Source organism: Lactuca saligna, chromosome 5 (assembly GCF_052625555.1).
Source record: "Lactuca saligna cultivar CGN05327 chromosome 5, ASM5262555v1, whole genome shotgun sequence".
In the NCBI taxonomy this organism is placed as follows: Eukaryota; Viridiplantae; Streptophyta; class Magnoliopsida; order Asterales; family Asteraceae; genus Lactuca; species Lactuca saligna.
In genome coordinates, this window is record NC_136421.1 from 306,047,209 (window position 1) to 306,063,723 (window position 16,515).

The window sequence follows — 16,515 nt, forward strand, 5'->3', positions numbered from 1 at the left end:
GTGAAGTATGTATTGGATGAAAATGTTATACAGGTTTTAAACTATGTAAATAAATATATATTTTTATCTACTAATATGTTGGGTAGAACATGGGTAGATAGTTGGTGTGTAATAAACAGATGAGAGGCCTCGATATTGTTGTTGTTGACCTAGTTATTCAGAGGAGTATGGATAACGAACATAGACTCCTTCTAGACAGTCTCGTGGAATGCTAGCAGGTTCATAACCTGTAGGTGTTGTGAACGATGTGTTCACCGGTGTGCTCTATCCCCCTCATTGTTGCCTTTAGGATATCTATTGTTGAGGAAACCCCTTAGCAGAAATGTCCGTCCCGATGAAAATCCTAGATTAGGTCCCTTGAGATAGATGTTGTTTTAGGGACGTAAAGTGAGGATAACGGGAATGGGTAATCGGGATAGTGATTGGTTGGTGAAATTAAGTATAATTTATTTATTGTGGGTTGAAAACCCTATATGCTCACCAGGCTCCCAAGCCTGACCAACTCAGTTTTATTTGTATTACAGGAAGTGGCGCAAGGGTGTAAGATGGATGAACCATTAAGTTGTTTTGTTTACAAGTCTTCATATGTATATATTTGTTGAATGACTTGTAATGTTATCATTTATGCTTATTGGTCTGTATCGGAACATGACACCCCGAGTTTTGATTATATAATGAAAATACATTTCTTTTATGAAATGCTTTGGTAAACATTGTTTTATCATGTTTTGTTTTTGGGAACAAGTTCCGCAACTCTTTCAAATCAAAAGGATTTACTCTGAAATTATTTTAAAAAGCATAAATGAAAATCGGTCTTTTCTGGCCGTGATTTTGGGGATGTCACAGTTGGTATCAGAGCATTAGTTTAAGCGAACTAGGAATTTGTAGGATTTCTAAACTTAAACTTAGAATGCTAAGTGGAGATTGCGAGGTGTGTGTCTGTTAAATTTTAGACACAAGCACTAGTTTATTTTAGGAAAGTTGACTAAAATGCTTTTATGTGCTAAGTGTTATATGTTGTCATATATGATATTATTTGTTCGGATCTACGGTTTGTTGCCAACCGGATCTGAAGGTTTATGTGTTTAGGATTCTAAGCGTAGGTATACGATAGTAGAACTAGCATGTAATCGTTTCGGAGTGATAAGGATGATTTGAAATCTATCATGAACGAAGATCTAAATTTCACCTTATTCGGTGTGTAGATCAAAAATGGTGAGAACAAGGAGTGGCGTTGGAAACGTGGATGAAAACAGGAATCAACCACCAGTGATTGAGCAAGCACCTGTTGTAGCAGCAGCACCAGAACAGATCACCATGGCTGGAGTGCAAGCCATGATTCGGGATATGTTAGCCGAACAAAGGGAGGAGATGCGACAAATGTTGCATAATAATAGGGACGAACCTATCATACCTATTGAGGAACCTGAATTGATTCCCGAGCAATCGGAGGAAGGGAACAATAGTCGCATTATGAGTCAAGTTGGGACTCAAGAAGAACGAAGGAACAATCCGGAAAGGAGAAACAACAACGATGGGCGAATGTACAAGAATTTCTTGGGCGCCAAGCCTCCAAGTCTTTCTAGGAGCCCAAAGTCTGTTAAAATAATGGATTGGATCTCCGAAATGGAGATGGTATTTGAAAGTTGCGACTGTAGCAACAAACAGAAGACTGTCTTTGCAGTCAGACAACTGAAGACTGGAGTATTAAGTTGGTGGAAGTTGTTGGCAGATACTATGCCACGAGGAGAAGCTTTGAAAATGTAATGGGAGGAGTTCTTGGAACAGTTAAGGGTGCAATATTGTTCAGAGATAGATCTGATTGATCTAAACAATGAGTTCCAAAACTTGAAGAAGGGGAGGATGAGCGTAGACGACTATGCTACGACATTCACTGAGAAAATGAAATTATTTCCGTACCTAGTGCCAACGGAACTCTCCAAGATTGAGAGGTTTGCTAATGGACTGCCTGCCGACTTTGGTCCGACAGTCAAGATGGAAACTACTCTGAAAACGGCTGTTCGTGTAGCTAAGAATGTGGAGGCCCAGCAGAAGGAAAAGGGTCTGGAAAGGATAGAAGTTGGTGAAAAGAGGAAGTTCAATGGAACTTCAGTGTCCAATAAGAAAAAAAAGTTCTCGAAGTCTGGTTCGAGGGGAAGTGGAGGCGAAGCGAAATGGTGCGACAAATGTAAGAAGAAGCATCATGGAAAATGTGAGGTAGTGGCCACATGCTACAAGTGTGGAAAGCCAGGTCACTATGCCAATGAATGTACCCTCACTAAGAAAGTTTGTTATGGTTGTCGTGGGGAGGGACACATGTCGAGGGACTGCCCGAAGAAGAAGGAGGCAGCTAGACCCAACGTTCCGCCAAATCCAAAGGCTAGAGCATTCCAGATGACACAAGAAGCTGCTAAAGATGAAGCTGATGTCGCTTCAGGTACCTTTCTCGTTAACTATTTGTCTGCCCAAATTTTATTTGATTCTGGAGCCAACTACTCCTTTATATCACATGAATTTGGTAGAAAACTAGCATTGCCTGTTGCTAGACTAGATAATGCTTTATTAGTCGAAGTTGCTAGTGGCAAGTTTGTACATGTTAGCCATCGTATGAAAAACATCTTAATCGACCTTAATGGGAATAAGTTTCACGAAGAATTATTACCTATCGAACTTAATGGTTTCGACATCGTGTTGGGAAAGGGTTGGCTTAGTGCCAATGATGCCGAGATATTGTGCAAGAAGAAGATAGTTAAAGTGAACCCGCCTGGGAAGGAATCGTTTATGGTGTATGGGGACAAACGCCGAGTGAATTCTGGAATCATTTCCCTAATGAAAGCCAGAAAGTGTTTGACCAAGGGACGTACATCATATTTAGCATTCGTGATTGATGCTAAGAAGGAAAAGAAGGTGATGCAGAGTATTCCTGTGGTGTGTGAGTATCCGGAAGTATTTCCCGAAGATCTTCCTGGATTACCACCTGATAGACAAGTGGAGTTCAGAATTGACTTGTTACCAGGAACAACGCCAATAGCAAAAGCACCTTATCGATTAGCACTGACGGAGATGAAGGAGTTGATGATGCAACTTCAGGAGTTATTGGACAAAGGTTTCATTAGACCTAGTTCATCACCCTGGGGAGCTCCGGTGTTATTCGTGAAGAAGAAAGATGGAAGCATGAGGATGTGAATTGATTACTGAGAGCTGAATAAGGCAACAATAAAGAATAGATATCCGTTGCCGAGGATAAATGACCTATTCGATCAACTACAAGGTTCGAGCTATTTCTCGAAGATCGACCTAAGGTCAGGATATCATCAGCTGAAAGTAAGAGAGCAGGATATAGAGAAGACTATGTTCAGAACTAGATATGGACACTACGAGTTCTTGGTTATGTCGTTTGGACTAACCAATGCTCCGGCAGCATTCATGGATTTAATGAATAGGGTTTGTAATCTGTTCCTTGATAAATCTGTGATAGTGTTCATAGATGACATTATGATTTACTCGAAAAGCCAGGAGGAGCATGGCAGACACTTGCGAGAAGTGGTAGAAGTCTTGAAGAAGGAGAAGCTGTATGCTAAGTTCTCCAAATGTGATTTTTGGATTCGTGAAGTCCAATTCTTGGGTCACGTGGTCAACCAAGAAGGGATAATGGTTGATCCAGCGAAGATCGAAGCTGTGATGAAGTGGGAACAACCGACAAGTCCCACGGATATCCGAAGCTTTTTGGGATTAGTCGGATATTACCGAAGGTTTATCCAAGGCTTTTCTTCGATCGCTACTCCGTTGACAGCTTTGACCCACAAAGGAGCTACTTATGCTTGGAGTGAGAAGAATAAAGAAGCATTCGAGAAGCTAAAGAAGAAACTTTGCGAGGCACCGATACTTTCTCTACCCGATGGAGTTGAAGACTTCGTTGTTTATAGCGATGCGTATGGTGTTGGATTGGGTTGTGTTTTGACCCAAAGAGAAAAGGTGATAGCATATACGTCTCGATAGTTGAAAGAGCATGAAAAGAACTACCCGACTCATGATTTGGAGTTGGCAGCGGTAGTTTTCGCTCTGAAGATATGGAGGCATTACCTCTATGGCACGAAGTGCAAACTTTTCACTGATCATAAGAGTCTCCAATATCTCTTCAATCAGAAAGATTTAAATATGAGGCAACGACGCTGGCTAGAATTACTCAAGGACTACGACTGTGAGATACTTTACCATCCCGGTAAAGCTAATGTTGTTGCTGATGCTCTCAGTCGTAAAGTCAATGTTGAGAGAAAAAGGCCAAGAGCGTTGAGAATTGAAGTTGTCTCGACTATTTTGGAAAGTATAAAGAAATCTCAAAGTGAAGCTTCTGAGAAGAATGACCGAAAGGAGGAACATTTGGGCAAAACGTTTGTGTTCGGTGTAAACAGTCATGGACTGAAGGTGTTCCAGGATCGGATTTGGATACCTAAGACAGGAGGAGTCAGAGATCTTCTTATGGAAGAAGCTCACAAAACCATGTACTTGATTCATCCCGGTAGCACTAAAATGTATATGTGACATCCCCAAAATCACGGCCAGAAAAGACCGATTTTGTTTATGCTTTATAAAAATCAGAGTACTTCATTTTATAAAAAGGTTACGGAATTTGTTCCCAGAAAAACATGGTAAATACGTTATTAAAACATTTTAGAAGAAACGTATTTATTTCATTTTAAAACGTTTGGGATGTCATCGTTAATACAGGAACATAAGCATAAACAGAACTTACAATTATTCACACTAGTGGTCTACATCTCTTTAAATCTCTCAGTGTAATGTCACTTCATATCAACACCTGTGATATAAATAAACTGAGTGGGTCAGGTTGGGAAACCTGGTGAGCACATAGGGATTTCAATCCCACAATGTTATACCATATATATAGTTTAAAATTCACAAAATATACAATTTCACCATACATATATATAAACAACTCTTATCCCACCCCGTCGATCCTCGCAACGAGGCTATCCATACTCTCGGACCTAAGATTAGTCGTTTTACCTACTCCATACTCTCGGATCAGAAATGAACGAATTTACCAAATCCATTCTCTCGGACTAGGGACGAATGACTAATCAATACTCTCGGATTAAAGATGAATGATTATGCCTAATCCATACTCTCGGACTAGGGACAATAGCTAATCCATACTCTCGGATTAACGACGAATGATTATGCCTAATTCATATTCTCGGACTAGGGACAATGACTATGTCTAATCCATACTCCCGGATAAGTGACATATACTAACTTCTATTCTCTGAGTTTAACTCACTTGTACTCGTAAGAATATACTACCCAATATTCCTCATATTTAATTTAGGTCTACTCTTTATCCTAAATTATCAAATATAATCAGGTATGTTCTTTAACACGAATTTCAAGAAACATCAATTAACTCGCACATAAACATATAATTAATACTTCAATCAATACTTGTATTAAAATTATGTTCATGAAAGGGACTATGCACTCACCTGAGAAGGTGGTGACTCGGTACTCGGACAGCGCTTCGTTTACTTTAAAATAATTTCCTTCGACGAAACCTAGTATTATCACCAATAGATTTTAGTCTATTATTCGCCGAGACTAATTAATAGTCTAGCTATTATTACTATTATATAAGCGTTAAAAAAAATACTTATATAACCCATAATAATAGCCCAAGTATTTATTATATGTTCTTAATAACGTTAATATAAATAAATAAAAACTATATTAAAAATAGCGTAGGCGTAGCTCACTTACAACGGGTTTTATAGAAAACCAGGCTTTGTTTGGAGCAGCGTTTCCGAGCCGAAAAGCTCTTCTTCTCGGAGCCGTCGAGCACTCCGGGGCTTCCGCCTCGTGTTAGGGAGGTTCCCTAGGCTTTTCGGGGGATTTCGGGGCTAGAGAGAGGTTCTAGAGAGAGAGTAAAGAGAAGATAGAATGGGAAAGGTGTGAAGAAAATGAGGGTGGGAGAGGTGGTATTTATAGGGTGAAAATGGCTGAACTTGGTGCCACATGTCACCATCTAGTGGCAAGACTTGGGGAGAAAGCAATGGCCAAGATTGTGCCACATCACCCATTTTCGCACAACACACTTCCGACTTCTAAAATCTGTAACTTTCACATACGACCTCCGTTTTTTACATTCTTTATATCCACGCATAGGTAAAAATAATATCTACAACTTTCATTTTGACTTCGTCGGCTAATTCTCGACCGATCTTAAATTTAACAGTACGAGGCGTTTAGACTGTTAAATGACCGCGAAGAATTCGTAACTCCTTCATACGGACTCCGTTTTCGTCTGTCTTTTTACCGTTGAGTTCCTATTAATGAGATATTCAACTCTCATTTATTTCACGTAAGCCAAAAACCGCTCGAACTAAAATTCGAGTTTCGGGCTGTACACTGCTAAGCCGAATCTTAGAAAAATCATAACTTCCTCATACGAAGTCAGATTTGGGCGTTCTTTTTATCGACGCTCTTAGTTTAACATATTCTACGACTTTTGTTTAGATTGCTAAGGCTAAAAAGTCTTCTATCGTAAATTCACTATTTACGTCTTCCGGTGCCGTGTCGGTTTTGCCGTAAAACTTGGGGGGCCATAACTTCTTCGTTATAACTCGGATTTCGGCGTTCTTTATATGTACGGAAACCTTGTGACATATTATAAAACTTGGTTAAGACTATTCATTCTAAATAATCTTTTGTCGAAAAGTCATTTTTGACCCCTATTGCGTCTAAATTGACTAGCCCGGATCTGCGGGCGTTACAATTATCTCCCCCTTAGGATGATTACGTCCCGGAATCATCAACGAAACAAGGATCGTATAATGACTCCATACGTCATCTCTTCATCCTAGGTAATAATTATAACTTCTTTATTCCTTCAAGTCTATCTCTTAGACTTATTGACTGTAAGCAGTACTTGATCGTGCACCTGCTCTCTACCTCAGGCTAGACTTCAAATTATGACCTATCATCATGTGATGCACGTTTAGACTTAGGTCTCTTAGAGTTAAATTCTAAAATAGACTATGCCTTCTTTCATGTTCTAATGTGATATAATCACACTTTAACATGTAGCGTTTTTGGCTACCAACTTCTTTAACAACGAACGCGATACTTCTATTGATCGCTTTGATTTCAATTGTTTGGTTGAAGTCGGACGCTACATTGAACTTGGTTCCCTGAACCACGCAACATACTCATCGTAGTTGGACTCAATTTGGTATGACCACTAGGATCGGAAATCAACAATCTTTTTAGTCATTATCGAAACGATGGTAATGACATACTTGAAAAAAATGAAATCAATTACTAGCTTCTTGGTAACCTTGTGACTTTCCCCGATCCAAGTGTGAGTCCTGTGCTTCCGGTAGTATAGGCCTCTACTACCATTCACACCTACTCATACTCATCCCAAGTATTGTCCCGCAGTTTTTCCAAGTCACCATACAAGAAAACCATACAACAACTTAACACATCAGATAACAAAACAAAGGTTTTATATTATTTCTTGAAACTGTTACATAGGTGTTCAAGTTCACCCTAGACTATGCCTCTAACGGGCTACATCGTGAGGTACTATCTACACGATTACTCCATAACTCGATCCTCGGATGTCAAGCCTTCACTCTTGAATCCTTGCATTGTCATCTGCTTCGTCAAGGATCATTTGAAATGCTCTCGCCTTTGGCTTTGGTGGCACATTTGGCTTTGTAGCCCCTTCTCTCTTTGGGCAGTCTTGTTTGAAGTGACCTTCTTCTCCACACTTAAAGCAGACTTCTCTCTTGGTTGTGCATTCGCTGGCGTAATGACCAGTCTTCCCGCATTTAAAGCATGTCGTATATTTAGAGCATTTCCCGATGTGCTTCTTTCTACACTTGTCACACCATTGCGTTCCTTCTTCAAACTTCGAGAATTTTCTCTTCTCGCTGGACCTTGAAGATCCTTCAAACTTTCTCTTCTCGCCAACCTCCATCTTGCTGGAGGCTCTTCCCTTGATCATATCTTAGACAGACTTGGCAGCCCAGATAGCTGCCTCTAGAGTAGGTGCTTGACGCACTGGCACCGCGTACTCCCATGGAAGTCCTTTTGCGTACTTGTCGATTTTTGTCAGCTCATCCGAAACAAGATGCAAGGCGAACTCCATCTTCTCTGTGAAGTTGTTGGTGTATTCATCGATTGACATGCTTCCCTTCTTCAGGGTTAGAAACTGGTTCTCTAGCTCAAGCAGGTTTTGAGCTGAGCAGTACTTTCGTTTGAATTGCACCAGAAATTCTACCCATGTCAGTTGCAGAGGCTCATTAGGGCTCAAAGTCTTCCCCAAGGTATTCCACCAACGTACAGCGCCTCCTCGAAACTGACGCACTGCAAATGTGGTCTGTAGCTTCCCTCTACAACCGCATGTCATGAAGGCTAACTCCATCTCCGAGATCCAATCCATGACCCCGATCGGATCCTCCTTTCCAGTGAAAGTCGATGGCTTGCAAGTCAGAAAATCCTTGTACTTGCATCCATTCCTCTCGACCTCGTCATCTTGGTTGTTTTGTCGAACTATTGGTGGGTTGACTTGACCAACAGTCCCACTGTAGTTTCCTTCCTCCGTCTGCCCTTCATTCAACTTGGGCTGTTCGATCTGAATAGTAGCTTCCTCACGATTTTGCTGGAGCAAACGTCTAGTTTCCTCCATTTGACGATCCAACATCGCTTGGATCATCGCTTGCACTCCGGCCATTGTGACTGGCTCAGCGGCGACTTCCATCACCGGTATTTGCTCAATCACTGGGGGTTGGTTTTTGTTCCCATTTGCATTCATGTTTCCGCTACGGGTTCTTGCCATCTTGATCTATACACCGAATAAGGTAAATCTAGATCTTTACTTAGGATTGACGGTTAAATCATCATTATCACTCCGAAACGTTTATATGCTAGTTCTAATATCGTAGTCGTACGTTTAGAATCCTAAACACATAAGGTTTCCAGATCCGGTCGGCAACAGACCATAGATCCGAACAACTAACAGCATATCAGGCACAAGTATTTAGCACATAAAAGCATTTTAGGCATAATTCCTAAAATAAGCTAGTGCTCACACCTCACAATCATCGCTTAGCATTCTAAGTTTAAGTCTAGAAATAAATCCATATTCCTAGTTCGCTTAAACTAATGCTCTGATACCAACTGTGACATCCCCAAAATCACGGCCATAAAAGATCGATTTTGTTTATGCTTTATAAAAATCAGAGTACTTCATTTTATAAAAAGGTTGCGGAATTTGTTCCCTGAAAAACATGGTAAATACGTTATTAAAACATTTTAGAAGAAACGTATTTATTTCATTTTAAAACGTTTGGGATGTCATCGTTAATACAGGAACATAAGCATAAACAGAACTTACAATTATTCACACTAGTGGTCTACATCTCTTTAAATCTCTCAGTGTAATGTCACTTCATATCAACAACTGTGATATAAATAAACTGAGTGGGTCAGGTTGGGAAACCTGGTGAGCACATAGGGATTTCAATCCCACAATGTTATACCATATATATAGTTTAAAATTCACAAAATATACAATTTCACCATACATATATATATAAACAACTCTTATCCCACCCCGTCGATCCTCGCAACGAGGCTATCCATACTCTCGGACCTAAGATTAGTCGTTTTACCTACTCCATACTCTCGGATCAGAAATGAACGAATTTACCAAATCCATTCTCTCGGACTAGGGACGAATGACTAATCAATACTCTCGGATTAAAGATGAATGATTATGCCTAATCCATACTCTCGGACTAGGGACAATAGCTAATCCATACTCTCGGATTAACGACGAATGATTATGCCTAATCCATATTCTCAGACTAGGGACAATGACTATGTCTAATCCATACTCCCAGATAAGTGACATATACTAACTTCTATTCTCTGAGTTTAACTCACTTGTACTCGTAAGAATATACTACCAAATATTCCTCATATTTAATTTAGGTCTACTCTTTATCCTAAATTATCAAATATAATCAGGTATGTTCTTTAACACGAATTTCAAGAAACATCAATTAACTCGCACATAAACATATAATTAATACTTCAATCAATACTTGTATTAAAATTATGTTCATGAAAGGGACTATGCACTCACCTGAGAAGGTGGTGACTCGGTACTCGGACAACGCTTTGTTTACTTTAAAATAATTTCCTTCGACGAAACCTAGTATTATCACCAATAGATTTTAGTCTATTATTCACCGAGACTAATTAATAGTCTAGCTATTATTACTATTATATAAGCGTTAAAAAAATACTTATATAACCCATAATAATAGCCCAAGTATTTATTATATGTTCTTAATAACGTTAATATAAATAAATAAAAACTATATTAAAAATAGCGTAGGCGTAGCTCACTTACAACGGGTTTTATAGAAAACCAGGCTTTGCTTGGAGCAGCGTTTCCGAGCCGAAAAGCTCTTCTTCTCGGAGCCGTTGAGCACTTCGGGGCTTCCGCCTCTTGCTAGGGAGGTTCCCTAGGCTTTTCGGGGGATTTCGGGGCTAGAGAGAGGTTCTAGAGAGAGATTAAAGAGAAGAAAGAATGGGAAAGGTGTGAAGAAAATAAGGGTGGGAGAGGTGGTATTTATAGGGTGAAAATGGCTGAACTTGGTGCCACATGTCACCATCTAGTGGCAAGACTTGGGGAGAAAGCAATGGCCAAGATTGTGCCACATCACCCATTTTCGCACAACACACTTCCGACTTCTAAAATCCGTAACTTTCAGATACGACCTCCGTTTTTGAAGTTCTTTATATCCACGCGTAGGTAAAAATAATATCTACAACTTTCATTTTGACTCCGTCGGCTAATTCTCGACCGATCTTAAATTTAACAGTACGAGGCGTTTAGACTGTTAAATGACCGCGAAGAATTCGTAACTCCTTCATACGGACTCCGTTTTCGTCTGTCTTTTTACCGTTGAGTTCCTATTAATGAGATCTTCAACTCTCATTTATTTCACGTAAGCCAAAAACCGCTCGAACTAAAATTCGAGTTTCAGGCTGTACACTGCTAAGCCGAATCTTAGAAAAATCATAACTTCCTCATACGAAGTCAGATTTGGGCGTTCTTTTTATCGACACTCTTAGTTTAACATATTCTACCACTTTTTTTTATATTGCTAAGGCTAAAAAGTCTTCTGTCCTAAATTCACTATTTACGTGTTCCGGTGCCGTGCCGGTTTTGCCGTAAAACTTCGGCGGGCCATAACTTCTTCATTATAACTCGGATTTCGGCGTTCTTTATATGTACGGAAACCTTGTGAAATATTCTAAAACTTGGTTAAGACTATTCATTCTAAATAATCTTTTGTCGAAAAGTCATTTTTGACCCCTATTGCCTCTAAATTGACTAGCCCGGATCTGCGGGCGTTACAGTATAGGGACCTGAAACCCTATTATTGGTAGCCGACGATGAAGCTTGACGTTGCAATGTATGTGGCTGAGTGTGTGACTTGTGCGAGAGTCAAGACACAACTTCAGAAACCGTACGGGAGTTTAGAACCATTTCATGTGCCTATGGGTAAGTGGGAAGACATTGCTATGGATTTTGTCACTAAACCGCCCAGAACAAAGAATGGTCACAACATGATTTGGGTGGTCGTCGATCGATTCACTAAGAGTGCGCATTTCATAGCAGCCAGGGAGAAATGGTCTATGGAAAAGCTTGCGAATTCTTATGTGAAGGAAATTGTGAGACTTCACGGTGTTCTGCTAACAATTGTGTCGGATCGTGATAGTCGTTTCACCTCAACGTTTTGGAAAAGTCTACAAGAGGAAATGGGTACCAAGTTATGTTTAAGTACAGCTTACCATCTGCAGACTGATGGTCAGAGTGAAAGAACGATACAAACACTTGAAGATATGCTGAGAGCATGTACCTTGGAATTCCTAGGTAATTGGGATGAACATTTACCATTGGTAGAATTTTCCTATAACAATAGTTTTCATTCAAGCATTAAGATGACACCTTACCAAGCTTTGTATGTACAAAACTGTCGTATGCCGTCTTGTTGGCTTGAGGCTGGGGAAAAGCAGTTTATGGGACCGGAGATGGTTCATCAAACTGCTGAAAAGTTGAAAATAATCAGGGAAAGAATGTTAGCAGCTCAGGATCGTCAAAAGAGCTATGCTGACAACAAGCGAAGACCGATGACTTTCGAAGTTGGAGATTCGGTTTTGCTTAAAGTATCGCCGTGGATGGGACTTATAAGATTTGGAAAAAAGGGAAAATTAAGTCCAAGGTTTATTGGACCGTTTAAAATTCTTCAGAGAATTGGGAACCAAGCTTACAAGCTCGAACTACCAGAAGAACTTAATGGAATTCATAACACTTTCCATGTGTGTTATTTGAGGAAGTTCACGGGACAAGTTCCCGACATGATTCCACTTTCGGAGTTGAGAATTCATGAGAACAAATGGTTGATTGAAGAACCATAGGCAATCGTTCACCGAAAGACAAAGAAGTTGCGACGCAAGACGGTCGAGTTAGTGCTTGTCCGATGGAAACACACGAATGGGCCGAATCTCACCAGGGAGACGGCGAGTGACATGATGGGTCGCTATCCACATTTGTTTGTTGATGTGTGATTCCGGGGACGAAATCATTCTAAGGTGGAAAGAATTGTAACGCCTGTGTTTCTGGGCTTGTCATTAATGTTGGTATAATAGTCTAGGTTAACCTTTGTAACCCGTTTTGAAATAATAGAAGTATATTATTTGAGTATTATGTGTTATGTGATAAATTGTGTGTCTTAATTTAATTAAGAATAAAAATAAGCGTCAAAATGAAATGTTAGATAAAGCCTATATTTATGGATAATGTTGTAGTAGTTGAAACGAGGTTTCCGAATATATAAAGAATGCCGAAATCCGAGTTATAACGAAGAAGTTATGACCTGTCGAAGTTTCGCGACAGAACCGACACGACCCAGCGCGATGTAAATAGTGAATTTAAGGTAGATAGATATCTATCCTTAGTGATCTAAATGAGAATTGAAGATCTCATCGATAGTAGTGCAACGACGGAAAGACGGACGGAATCGGAGTTCAGATGAAGGAGTTATGAATTTCGAACGGAGTTTTCCTGTCCCGGCCTACTAAAAATAATATATAAGTAATATACTTATAATATATTAAAAATAAAGTCAAAATTAGCCAATAGAGTCTAAACGAGAGTTGTAGAGCATAATCTCACCTTCGCGGCGATATAAAGAACGTCGAAAACGGAGTTCGTATGCGAAAGTTATGAATTTCTGAAGTTCGAGGCGCGAAACCCCAAAACTATCAGAGACCACGACGTGGCAAGCAGTGCCACGACGTGGAAAGTGTCCTGACACCTCCGGGAGGCCCCCAGATGCAACTTGGGATGACGCATGCAGTGACGACCAAGCCCACAACGTGGAAAAAGGTTGCCACGATGTGGCAAGGGCCAAATTTGCCCTATAAATAGATTTGAAGGGCCACCCGTTTACAGTTGCTATTTTCTCTCTTCTCTCTCCCGTTTTACCTCGATTTGCATGCCAGAAGTATCCCGAAGCCCTGGTAATATCCCCGAGTCCCGAAGCTCTGTATTGTGATGTTTGATCTTTTCTTGGTATATTTCAGTATGACAACTATTGGAGGTTCAGGATCAAGATCCAGAGCAGGTGGCCAGGATTGACTGAGGATCGTGTCAGGGAGATCATTTGTGAGGAGGTTATTTCTTTTGTCCGGGGGCAGATACCAGAGCTGGTTGGGCATGTCAAGGCTGCTATGATGGAGTACTTCGATGACCGATATGCTACCCTTTCTAAGATTGTTTTTGTTGCAGTCTCCACGATTGTTACTACCGTTGGGGTTTGAGGAAACAGAGCTTTCTAGTATCGAGAATTCAACGATATGAAGCCCTCGATGTTTGATGGATTTTAGGATCCAATCATTACCATGAGGTGGCTGTCAGATGTAGAAGGATGTTTCTTTACTTGTTCTTTCCCAGTTGACTACAAGGTTAAGTGTGCCCTGAATCTTCTTCGGTTTGGAGTGAAGGATTGATGGAGGCCGGTTACCAGATCATACACTCCAGAGCAGCGAGCTGAAGTATAATGGGAACTGTTCGTTGGGATGTTCCACTCGAGATATGTTCCATTGGTGGAGCGGGAGAGGCCGACTCAGGAGTTTTTGGATCTGAGACAGGGGTCTGAGTCGGTGACAAAGATTCTTTTCCATCTTTACAGCCTACTCCGATTCAGATTTAGGGCTCTCAATTTAGTGGAGCTTCTTTTTTAGGATATTTTTTCTTCAATGTCTAGTCTTCGTCTTCTCCGATAGGAGGCTGGATAATAGTGAGAGAACTCCATGAATAAATCCATTTTATGGGTTTGTTCTTGTAAGCGCCTCGCGACTTTTAGTTCTTATTCCTCCTTATTTTCTTGTTTTTTCTTAAACACACACTCCAAATTTTTGGATTTGTTCTTCAAGGCTCACACACATATGAACTCCATGAATAAACACAAATTTCAAATAAAACACCAAAAACTATTTTTGATTTCGAAAAAAAACCTATAAATGATTACTGATGAACACAAATTCTATATTTCTGGATTTTTTTTTCAGCACCAAGAAATGAAATCCATGAACGAATCTAGATTTCGAATAAAACCCCAGCAACAATTTATGATTTCGAAGGAAAACTCATATACAAATTTTGATTTTGTACGTGTGTTCATCCTCATGTTTTGAATCATAAGAAAAATACTGCCAAACCCTCCATGATTTCATGACTATGATATTGGTGATGAGTTCGAGAATGATATTTGGTATGATTTTCTTAATTGATTCTATTTTGACTTGAAGATTGGGCTCGAGATTTGTGAAATATGATGTGTGTATGTATGTATATGTGTGTGTGTGTAAGAGTTGGGGGGGAGAGAGAGAGAGAGAGAGAGAGAGAGAGAGAGAGAGAGAGAGAGAGAGAGAGAGAGAGAGAAGAGAAAGATATGTGGCCCAAATTAATTATTTTTTCTTTTCTTTAAATTAAATAGAAAATACATACATATATCAGAAAAGCATTTTAGTATTTTCAGTTTTTCGATAGACCAAAGTTATAAAATCAAAATGACCGTCAATCTAAAAAAACCTAAGGATTGCACCAAAATCCAAACACAGAAAAATACAGTAATTAACATTTTTACAGTTTTGTATAAAATATAATTAAAAAATAATAGATTAGATGTACAAAACATTAAAATATATTAACCACTAAAAAATATATTGGATAACATATATAAGAAAAAAAAATATGTTCGTAAATACTCAAAACAAATAGTAACTAGTAATAGTAATTAGTTATGAAAAAACTATTTGGCTTGGTTATTATTATTATTATTATTATTATTATTATTATTATTATTATTATTATTATTATTATTATTATTATTATTATTATTTAATAATTTATGAAACTTAAATTTATAAAATAATAAAAAAAATCAAATAAAAGTCAAAAAGGGGGATTTCTTGGGCAAGCCTCCAAGCGAGAAAAAAAGGGCACAAAATACCTTCTTCTCTTGAAATCCACCACCACACTTTCTCTCTTTCTGTTGTCATCCCTTTTCTTTTGTACACTTCTTTATTTTATGCTTCCCTTTTCCTTTTTTTTCTTTTCAGACACATTGCCCATATGAGTGCATATTTCAGCTTTTCTTTTATTGGACAAGTATACGTGACGTTATAAAAAAATTACTAGTTTATATATATATATATATATATATATATATATATATATATATATATATATATATATATATATATATATATATATATATATATATATATGGGAAAAATGAATATACATTAAGGGTATATAAGCTTAGGTACCCAAACGCATCATATTCTGTCGTTTTGTATCATATAATACATTCTAATTGTCCAATGCTCTTATAATTTAACTTCTAACTTGATTACTTCCAAGATTTTTATAAACTATACGATTATCTTCATCTTATGTAATTTTCATTTTCAACTATAATATATATAGCTTAGTAGGTGTTCGGAAAAAGATGTGATATAAGCAAAAGATAATAGTGAAATTTTGAAAATTTTGAAAGTAAATGAAGTTAGTAGTTGAAGTTTATAAATATTATGATGAATATATCAAACAAAACGACATATTATGGTGAGTTTGGGTACCTAAGCTTATATACCATTAAGGGTATATTCACTTTTCCATATATATATATATATATATATATATATATATATATATATATATATATATATATATATATATATATATATATATATATATATATATATATCTTTTATTCTATTGGACAAGTATACGTGACGTTATAAAAAATTTACTAGTTTTTTTATGAATATATATATATATATATATATATATATATATATATATATATATATATATATATATATATATATATATATATATATATA